The sequence below is a fragment of the Triticum dicoccoides genome, unplaced genomic scaffold (assembly GCF_002162155.2).
Source record: "Triticum dicoccoides isolate Atlit2015 ecotype Zavitan unplaced genomic scaffold, WEW_v2.0 scaffold11599, whole genome shotgun sequence".
NCBI classification, from domain to species: Eukaryota; Viridiplantae; Streptophyta; class Magnoliopsida; order Poales; family Poaceae; genus Triticum; species Triticum dicoccoides.
In genome coordinates, this window is record NW_021180574.1 from 25025 (window position 1) to 36422 (window position 11398).

At 47.5% G+C, this 11398-nt stretch overlaps 1 pseudogene; it reads right to left on the bottom strand.

The window, feature by feature from the left end:
* Positions 1 to 2338: 2338 nt before the first annotated feature.
* On the bottom strand, positions 2339 to 4021 carry LOC119343107 (annotated as a pseudogene).
* Between the last annotated feature and the right edge of the window lie 7377 nt (positions 4022 to 11398).

Genomic DNA, 11398 nt, shown 5'->3' on the forward strand with positions numbered 1-11398 from the left:
GTAGGTATGGAGAGGCAAGATCCTAGCTATGGAGTAGTTGTACACACGAGTGTTTAGCGAGTTCAGGCCCTTCTCGGAGGAAGTAACAACCCTACGTCTCGGAGCCCGGGGGCGGTCGACTGGTTTCTGTGTATATGTGTTACAGGGGTGCGAACCCTTTACACTGAGGAGGGGGGCGGCTTATATAGAGTTCGCCAGACCCCTCCGGCCCTCAGTTATGCAGGGTTTAAAGTACATTAAGACAGGGGGTTACTGGTAACGCCCTCATAAAGTGCTATGAAGACTATTAAAATTACTTAATGACAGACCGTTGTGTGTTGAGTGACTTTAGGTCTCCTGGCCGTCGAGTGGTTGGCTTCATGGTCGAGTGGCTATCTTCATCGTCGAGTGAAGTCTCTCTTGGTCGAGCGAAGTCCCTCTTGGTCGACTGGAAGGTAGCTTCTTCTAAGGATGTCCTTAGGTAGGGTATCCTAGATAGGTCCATGACCCTACCCTAGGTACATAACCTCATCACCCCCCACCCTCATGAGCACCTCCCGTATCTCCTGACGTGCACTCCAAGTCCATCGGGTGGCTTTCCTTCCAAAAATAACTTCTCCAGTTGATTTCGTTCCGTTTTGACTCCGTCTGATATTCCTTTTCCTCGAAACACTGAAATAGGCATAAAAAAGCAAATCTGGGCTGGGCCTCCGATTAATAGGTTAGTCCCAAAAATAATATAAAAGTGAATAATAAAGCCCAATATTGCCTAAAACAATAGATAAAGTAGCATGGAGCAATCAAAAATTATAGATATGTTGGAGACGTATCAGACGTCCTCCTCGTCAGGCTCCGGCTCGCCGGCTCTCCGTCTCATCAAGCCGGAGCCGGAGGAGGAGACGCCGTTACGTCGCCGTACCGCAGTGGTGCCCTCATCATCAACGAGGGCGCCCACCCCTCCCCGCGCTCTCTCCGCCTGGTCCGGCCGAAGACCAAGCCGGGGCTAATCCCCGTGAAGCCGGAGCACACGGAGATGGCCGCCGCTGACGAGGCCTCCCTCAAGTTGGCGAGGGACGACTACGTCCGTGAGCAGGTGCTCCACCAGCGCCGGGCATACGCGAAGCTCCAGGCCCGACGCCAGGCTGCCCGCCGCGCACGCGGACACGAGGAGGGCGGCGTCGTCGTCCTCGACGGTGAAGAAGAGGATGAGGCCGGTTCGTCCAACCCCGCGCGGGTCGGCGACCCTGGCCAGGGTTCCAGCAGGGACGGCGGTGGCTACAGAGGGGCGCGCGACGACGACGACGACGGCGGCGGCGGCGGCGAGTACACCCGTTTCTACAAGCTCCTTGGCATGTAGAAGGCGGGAGGCGGCCGCGGCGTTTGCATGTTTAGGCGTAGTTTAGGAGTACTTTGCATGTTTGTACAAATTTGTATGAAATATCGCCGAGTTTGTGCGAGGTCGCCGAGTTTGCACAAATTTGCATGAAAATTCGCCGAGCTTACGCGATTCTAGCGGGCGGCCTGGGGGTGACGACTGGGACCGCAATCGCCTCCAACGCGCCAACAAACGCCAGTTCACCCCCAGGCGGTTTTTTTCAGCGTCCTGGGGCGAACGGTTGGAAATGCTCTAAGTTCGGGCATAGTGGTGCGGTCTTGGCAATGTCAGTTAGGATAATTGTCGAGTTTCGAGGAGAGATAAATAAGAATACCTTGTCTTCGCTAAAAGATGATCTCTTGGTAATAAAGTAAGACAATTCTACCTATTGTAAAAGATGGTGTATATGATAAGGCTGTCTTAGATTGTACATGCTCACAGTGAGTATGTTTTGATTGCATCGACTCATCTATCCTGACAATTAACCAAACAAGCAATCTTTATGCTTTTCGAGACCACGCACATGCAGAGAGACATGTGAAAACGACATGGTAGAAAATTAGCATTTGCTTATGTATGCACGATCGAGAGTGCATTGAGTTAACTAGCGAAATGGAAAGGCCTAGCACTACGCGTGCATCATACATGATAGATCATCCAGGCTTTATTTTTCATCATCGAATCCATTGCTTGCATCAAAGAGGGCTGATCTCATCGTCCATGCATGCTCTATTAACTACTAGTAAAGATTTCTTCAAGCTTTAAGAAGATCGAAAATCAACATAAAAAATAATAAAATCAATTAATCTGCACATGAATTGCTGCCTTGTTCATCACAGTACAATTAGAAACATCTTGCTTCTTAATCACCACATACATCAAAGCTAGACTAGCAAGTAGACCATTGAGCTACACTAGCTTCTATATCCTGAAACATCTCCTGGCTGCAGATGTCGCGGTCTTCCATGGTACATTCTTCGGCCATCACATGGTAGGGCATGCCACAGCCGTGTCGTCGCAGAAGCGCAGCAGCTCATCCAACGTGCACCGGAAGGCGTCGTCTTCATCCTCTGCAGCGCCAGTGCCTTCTTGGACTTTGCCGTCGAGGTTGCCGGGGAAGAACCCATGCGCCACCACAGCGTCGTGGAGCTCGGGAAAATCTTGAAGCATGTCGTCGGTGAAGAACCCGCCTGGATCCACGCTGCCGTCGTCCACTGCTCCGGGCGGCAACATCGTCTCGCCTTCGTCGGACATGAACCAGCGCCCATACTCGTGAAGCATCCCGGGTTGTTGGACGATCGGCGGTTCCTGGAGGCGTGGGGTTTGGGGACGTGGAGCATCCGGGTGCTGGACGTCGGCGGCCTTCCTTTTCTTGGAACCAGGAGCATTGATTACCTCGTCGTATGTGGTCTCGCTCCTGTGACGAGACACGCAGACCTTGCAGAGCACCAGGTCGTCTTGCTTGTCGTCGGCGTGGAGGCTGTACTCGGCCATGCACCAGCCGATCCTGATCTTTTCTTTCTCCCCCGGCAACTTCTTGACGTAACTGAGGTTTCGTCTATAGCCTACGAGTTTACCTTGGTTGTCTAGCACGGGGATCCCGCCTTTCTCCGAGTGCCAACAGTAATCCTCGCCGGCGGCGGCCACGGCGCGCTTCCGCCTCCCGCGGCCGCGGCCGCATTTGGTCTTGTGACGACTGGCCGGGGTGAAGAAGTACCACACGCCCCCTTTCCCATCGCCCTTGTCCGTTCCTTTCGCATGTTGATACATCTCGACGAGGTCGCCGGGGGCGGCGGAGTAGGCGTCGGCCTCGTGGATGAGGCTGCTGGCGAAGAAGCCGTCCGCTCCGGCGGCGATCCGTGGGCCGAGGTACTCTGTGATCAGCTGGTGTTCTGCTGGGTCGAAGGCGTAGCCGGCGAGAGGAAGGAGGTTGCCGTCGGCCATCGCAGAGCTAGCTAGGTACGCAGTAGCTAGGGCACGAGATGGATGGATCGTGCGTGTAACCCTGGCTGGCCTGGCTAACTACCTGCTTGCCTTGCCTGGGTACGTAGCTAGCTTAGGCTTAGCTTATATGGATAGGAGTTGTATGTATGACCCGCCCTACGTACTATCGACTACGACCCGAAGATGGAACGCGCGCAGCAATCGAACGTAAAATGGAATATGCATGTGCGCGTCTGTTAGATCGTGCGTGTAACCCTAGCTGGCCTGGCTAGCTAGCTGCTTGCCTTGCCTGGGTATGTAGCTACTCCCTCCTTCCGGAAAAGGAGGGAGGTTGGAGGGTGAGGCTCTGAGCCCGCCCAGGATTCGGAAAGGAGTTGTATATTTTTTTTCGCAGGGGTAAAAGGATTGTATTACTCAAGAGCACACGAATTCATGCCTACACAGACTAGGGACATTAGCAGGTCCAGAGCGGAGTCAGACCACAGTACGGTTCTTCATTCGACTGAAGTTTGCTAACACATGACTGGCATTATTTTGCTTTCTAGAGATGTGAGTAACACAACACTCCCTTGTACCCATAAGACTCTTTACTTCTGAGACCACCATCACATGCTGGGAACGATCCGGTCCTTTTGCCTTGATCATCTGCACGGCCTGCATGCTGTCACACTCCAGGATAATCGGCAACTCCGTCCACTGCAAAGATAGGCCGAGTCCCTCCATGCACCCGGCCAACTCAGTGTGCAATGGGTCCAGGCATGACCGAAGCGAACGACACACAGAGAAAATGATGGCGCCGTCATGCCCACGCAAGATCATGCCGGCACCGGCGCTTCCATCCTTGTGTGAGAATGACCCATCCACGTTGAGCTTCGCCCAACCTCGAATAGGAGTTGTATATATGACCGGCCGTACGTATGACCTAAAGAAAGAAGGATTAACCCATGTCTGATCATCATGTGAGATGAGGCAGTCATCAATGGTAAACATCTCTATATTGATAATATCTACTATATGATTCACGTTCGATCTTGCGATCTCTAGTATTCCGAGACCACGTCTGTACATGTTAGGCTCGTCAAGTTTAACCCAAGTATTCCACGTGTGTAAATTTGGCTTACACCCGTTATATGCAAATGTAGAGTTTATCGCACCCAATCATCACGTGGTGTCTCAACACGACGAACTGTAGCAATGTTGCATACTCGGCAATAACACTTTTACGTTAAAAATTAGTGAAGGGATCATCTTATAATGCTACCGCCGTACTAAGTAAAATAAGATACATAAGGGATAAACATCACATGGAGTCAAAAATATGTGACATGATATGGCCATCATCATCTTGTGCTTTTGATCTCCATCTCCAAAGCATCGTCATGATCTCCATCGTCACCGGCTCGACACCTTGATCTCCATTGTTGCATCGTGGTCATCTCGCCAACTATTGCTTCTACGACTATTGCTAACTCATAGCGATAAAGTAAAGCAATTACATGACGTTTGCATTTCATAAAATAAAGAGACAACCATAAGGCTCCTGCCGGTTGCCAATAAATTATAAGACACGATCATCTCATACAATAACGTATATCACATCACAACATTCCCTGCAAAAACAAGTTAGACGTCCTCTATTTTGCTTTGGCAAGTTTTACGTGGCTGCTACGAGCTTCTAGCAAGAAGCGTTCTTACCTACGGCACAAAACCACAACGGTGATTTATCAAGTTTGTTGTTTTAACTTTCAACAAGGACCAGCCGCAGTCAAATTCGATTCAACTAAAGCAGGAGAAACAGATACCCGCCAGCCACCTTTATGCAAAACTAGATGCATGTCTGTCGGTGAAACCGGTCTCATGTACGTGGACATGTAAGATTGGTCTGGGCCGCTTCATCCCACAATGTCGCCGAATCAAAATAAGACGTTGGTGGTAAGCAGTATGACGATCACTGCCCACAACTCTTTGTGTTCTACTCGTGCTTGTCATCTATGTATAGACCTAGTGATGGATTATGGATGGGCTTAGGCCCATATAAGACATTAATCCTTGGTTAATCTTGAAGCCCATGTATGAGATGGTAGGTGATGGGAAGTTTAGTCCCACCTTGCTAGTTGAGGAGAGTTGAGACCCCTTTATAAGGGCTGCTCTACCACTTTCCATTGGGAGCTTGGGAAGAGGAGTGGTACACGGAAGCTCCACCTCCTCCGCCGCCCGCCTCGCCTCGTCACGACGCGCGCGCGCCGCGGGTTGCGGGTTGCAGGAATGAGCTGAGCCGGAGCTTATTTTTGCCGCTCTGGAACGAATTAATTAATCAAGGATTAATTAACGAGTCACTAACAGGTGGGCCACTGTCCAAGACGTTGGACTGTGGGTTGACTTGCGTTGCCGGGATTACAAGATGGTTGATAACCGTTCTGTATTGGACCAGGTTCATGAGATACAGTGCATCGCTAAGGAGCTGGAGCTCCTGAAGTGTGAGTTACCGGACAAATTTGTCGCGGGTTGCATTATTGGAAAACTCCCTCCTGGATGGAGCAACTTTGCTACTTCTCTCAAGCACTTGAGACGTGAATTCTCTGTTGAGGATGTCATCGATCATCTCAGTGTTGAGCAGAACTCGAGAGCAAAGGACTCACACGTGAAAGGGGCAGAGGGTTCTTCTAGCGCCAATGTGGTGCAGAAAAACTTCCACAAGTTCAAGGGAAAGAACTCTGTCCAGCACATGCGTCTTGCAATATCTATCTACCCTATTTGGTGCGTCCTTGCGTTGGGCCACTGTCCGAGACGTTGGACTGTGGGCCACTGTCCGAGACGTTGGACTGTGGGCTGACTTGCGTTGCCGGGAGTGTGACGCTTGCCGGGGAGTGCTTCGACTCGGTCGTGGGCCTTCGCCCAGGCCCACGACTTCCTGCCCGACGGCCTATATAAGAAGGCTCTGCCTAGTGGAGTGACCTAGTTCGGTTCACTCACTCCCTCTCGCGTAACCTAGCCCTCATCTACTGTTCCTCTCTCTGTGCTGCTTCCGGTGATCCCATCCCGGCGACCGCGTGCACGGTTGGTCGGGAGAGTAGGTGCCTCCGGAACCCTGTCGTTCGAGATCCTGCCCGGGAGAACGGCAATAAGGCTTTTGTGGAGCGTCTCGACGCGACTGCTCCCGATCTGTCCCCAGCTCCGTCAGCCTCTGCTTCCACTACTTCCCCTGCATCAACACCATGGTCGACGACGCCGCCACCAAGAAGAAAGACACGGATGAAGCCGAGGCTGCTGCCGCCGCCGCCGCGTTGGCCTGGCCAACCGGAGGGTATGATCTGTTCATCCCTCATTTACTCGTGTCTGTGCTAGCCGTATATGTGATGCTCATAGATGATTTGCTTCTATGTTCTGTATGTGCTAGTATGCTCAGGAATCGGTATGAGATGCATACAGTATTTGCCATGCTTACTGTTTACTAGTGGATTAGATTAATCGAGAAAGTGCTAATATTTCCAACATCTAGCTCATGATGCCACTGGTGGGAAACATAGCAAGCAATTTCAAAAAATTCAGTGCTGCGACGGAGCGTCACCGGGTGGCGTGGTGCGGCAATGGAGCAACGCCGGGGTCGTCGGTGCTGCGACGGAGGATTACCGAGTGGTACGGTGCAGCCATGCGAGCTGCAATGGAGCAACGTCCGTGCATCGACGGAGCATTAGGGGCGTGCGGTGCTCTGATGGAGCTCTATGGCGCATCACCGAGGAAGGCGCGCTGGTGTGGAGCTGTAACGAAGCATGGCTGGGTTGTCTTGAGCTCCGATGAATGTCTGCCAGGTCTATTCGGTGCGATGGTTATCACCGCGGTAAGCAATTGCATGCGCACGCACGCATGCATGCATGCACCGAATCGCGCCGGTCATACTAATCCATCTTACTTACGGATTGCTGTACTAATCCATTTTATGTACAGATTGCTTAGGACACGTGGGTATGGCCGGTCAAGGAAACTGAATCCCGGGCGGGCTCGCTGTCGATCCATCTATGTAAGCTAGGTACGTACCCAGCCACCCAGGCAAGGCAAGCAGCTAGCGAGTTCAAGGTTACACATAATAGATGAGAGAGAAGGAAGGCACTAGAAGGGGATGCAGTCATCGCCCTATGTGCCGACCCATCAGACACACGTAATATCTTGCCTTGTATTTCAAACCTCTGCCCCTCGTGAACTTCTATATACACCTCATACGAGGGTCAGTTCAATACAACACAATATTATCATCCTACAGTTTCTCACATGCATGGTATTAGTGTGGTTTGTCCAACGAAGCAGATCCTAGGACCTTCCATCACTTCCGCAGATCGCCGCCCCCGGGGAGATTAATCTTCTCTTCCCGGGGCGCGGCGCCCGCCGCCCCAATGGTTTTGGTCTAGCTCGGCCACTGCTCTGCAGGATGTCACCTTGGCGTAAGCTGAACAAGGAAGAAAAAGATGGAGCTGCTGCTGCTTGGCATGGCAGCGATGTCACCCCCGCGCACGCACGCGCGCACGCTTCTTCAAGTAGCACGATCCCTGAAGCATCCATCCGTAGTTCCATGCAGGCCACTGATCAGACACAGCGACGCAGGCATGCAAAAGCACAGCAGCAGCGACGCAGCCGGCCCATGCCGGCCGGGGCCTCCTCTCCTCTGTCTGAGACGATCCTTCTTTTAAGTTTTAACTGCGCCTCTCATTCAGACGGCCACTTCTCAACTATGCTCCGACGAGGCCGAGATCTTTCCTCTGTTCACCCAACCCTCTCTACAGGAGGATTTGAACTTCTTTGAATTTGAAAGAAAATTGCTTGCAAAAATTGTTTCTGTATATTTGGTTTCTGAAAAATGCACTTGGATGTGATGGATGAAATTAGTTTGAGCATAGTTGAACTACAGTTTGTTTACAAAATGTTGTGAAAAATGCAGGTTTGTTCGAAGCTGAAGCTGACGGCGCTCCATATGTGCAGCAGCAGCGCCGCCGCTATGGCCTGTCTCCCATGCAGACCAATCAGCCACTGCTTGTCAGTACAGCTGCTGGCCCATGCATTACTCGCCTAAAAAGTGATTCGTGGTTCCACCAAGAACCACACATGTGCATGTTCTTAGCACTTCTTTCTCTCTCTCTAATTAGTTCTCAGTGGAGGTAGTGCATCATCTGCCTCGTTTCAACTTGTTCAAACAGGTAGCAATCTTGTGTACTAACTGATTTGATGCAAGTTTTTGTCTGTATGTGATGCTGCTAATCTAATATTTGAAAAGCTTTCCCATAAGATGAGTGTGTGTCAGGGTTGAAAAATCATTTTAAGATTCTCTTGTGGTTTTTGAGGGCTTAAATCATGCATTCAGTACATAGGAGGGAAGTTCGGTTTGCTGGAGGAAGACGCATTGCCGCGGCCGATGCTCTGGCTGTTCGTGCATGGACGTGAGTGTATTTCGTTCGAAAACCTGAGACTGAGAGCATGCCGAAAACGTTTAGAAGTGGAGTTTGCCGATGCTGACCTGTTGCCTCTCTCTGTGATGCAACATCATCTGCTCTCCTCCTCTCTTGGTGCAGCAGCTACCGCTTCTTTCCTCTCGGTGCACTATCGGTGCTAATCTAATAAAAAAGTGTATAAAAAGGTGTGATTTCGAAAGTTCAGATGTAACGAACATTGAAGTTCAAAAAAAATGCAATACAAAAACATCATGGAATTCAAAGAATAAAAACTATGGAGTTTCATGAAAAAAATTAATAGCACGCGAAGTTCATGTTTGAGAAATTCCGAAGTTCATGTGTACCACATATAGAAGAAAAATCATCAAATGAAAAAGGGACCGCCTAGGCCATTTCACCGAAAAGCAAAAAATGCATAAAATGCTGCGACAAAATTCTATAAGAAGTTCAAATTTAAAATCCGAAGCAGGTCAACGTTAAAATAAATGAAGTTTTTAATTTCTAAAAGACAAATTTGGAAGTTCAATTTGAGCAAGAGGTTCAAAAAAAGTAGTTCAAAAATATTTATAGCGGATTTTCCCCGTTTGTAAAAAAATCAGAGAAGTTCAAATTAAAAAGAGGAGCATTTCAAAAGATTGTATAAAAACTGATTTTCCCCATTCTATAAAAACTAGAAGTTCAAATTAAAATAACGGTGTGGTATCATTGTTTATATAAAAAAATATTGTCCCCGTTACTAACCAATAAAATTAAGAAGTTCAAATTTCAAAAATTGTGAAGTACGATGTCTATAATTTTTTTGGGTTTCTCAAATTATTAAAAAATAAAACAAAGAAGTTCAAGTCCTTGGTAGGAGAAAAGTTAAAAAAAATCATTGTGAGGGAGGTTTGTACAAAAGGAATATTATTTGTTTAACACTGATGAACGGATGAGAAAATTACAAACGAAAATATATCACAGAAGTTCAACGAGAAAAGAACAAGAAGTTCAACTACTACATTGAATGAATTTCATATGAAAAACTTGTAAAAACGTCGCGAGTATGAAAAAATGATCAACATGGAAAAGTTGCGTGTTTATAGCACCTTTCTATCTGGATATCAATTGCTCAATTCCGGTGAGTGGATAGAGAGCTAGAGAAAAAAAACACGTGAAAAACAGAGTGAAGTTGAGGTAAACGTGTCGAGAAGTTCAATTCTTCACGTGGTGCATTTTCGGAGAATCTGTTTCGCGACAAAGGCAGAACGAATGATCTCGCCATTTTTGGAATTACTTGAAAACGGCTAGGAATTAGAGAAAACCATCAACATGAAAAAGTTTCGCATTTTCTGTAGCTTTTCAACAGTATATTATCTGCCCTAATCCGATTAAGTTTGTAGAAAATACGCTGAAAATACATTTTTATCCATTTTTATATTTTACTTAAAACCATAAGGAATTGGAAGAAACAATATATACAAAAAAGTTTCGCATTTCCTCAAACTTTCCAACGCCATATCATTTGCTGCATTCAGACATACGGTTAAAAAATTAGCTCAAAAATACAAACTCGGTGGTTCTTGTATTGTTTTCTGAATTACTTTTTAATCGTTGCAAATTAGAAAAAAGTTTTAACATGAAAAAGTAGCACATTTTTATAAGTTTTCCAACGCTATATCATTTTCCTCAATTGGATTAGCCGTTTAGAAATGACATCAAAAATACGAACTCGGCTGTTCTGTTTGCAAAATTTTACGATTTTCCAAATTACTCTTTATCCACATGGAATTAGGAAAACTTTCAACATCTGGAAGGAGCGGTTTTATAGCAGCTTTTCAACGCCATATTATTTGCCTCATTCCGATAAACGGTTTAGAAATGCAATTGAAAATACGATTCATGTTTTTTGTATGAAGAAAAAACACTTTTCAAAACTGCTCTTAAAACGCGTATCTTTTGCCAAAAATTTAACTTGCATCATTATACTCGTGTCCATAGCTTTCCAACGGTATATCACAAGCCCCATTTGGGCAATGTTGGGGGAAGTTCAACCTAGCACAGAGGGAAGTTCAGGTCGAACAACTCGGGTAGTAAAATTGCAACAAAGGTGTGTTTCATCACGACCCGAGAGCAAATCCGCCAACGAGCGAGATTCATATTTAAAACAGGCATTTAGTTGCTAGAAACAGTTTGCAGATTACACTTACATCACATAGAACACGACTAATCAGAAAAATTCGCGCGGGGAGACACGGTTGCGAAGATAGCCCGAAGGTCGGGTTCGTACAGTGGGAAGTTCAGGCGTGTAACTCAGGAAGTTCTGGTTGTGATCAGGATATTATTCTGGTCCCATGATCAGAATAGTGTTTATATAAGTTTAATAAAATAAATACTAAAAATGTTCCTGTAATTTTTAGAAATATTCAATTATTATTTATAAAATACTTTTTGAAATATAATAAATGAGTGTTTAAAAATGTTTGTAAATATAAAAATTTAAATATCCGACCGGGGAGAGGTATTCTCGACCCAGGTGAAAGAACTGCATATAGCATGGGAAGGCCAGTTAGGTGGGTGGTCGGAACGGGCTGGTGCTCGGCTCCCCGGAATTAGCGGTGGGCATGTTGGTCGGAGACGATCAAGGAAGCAGAGAGGACAGTATAGTAGGTAGTACATGTGGTTC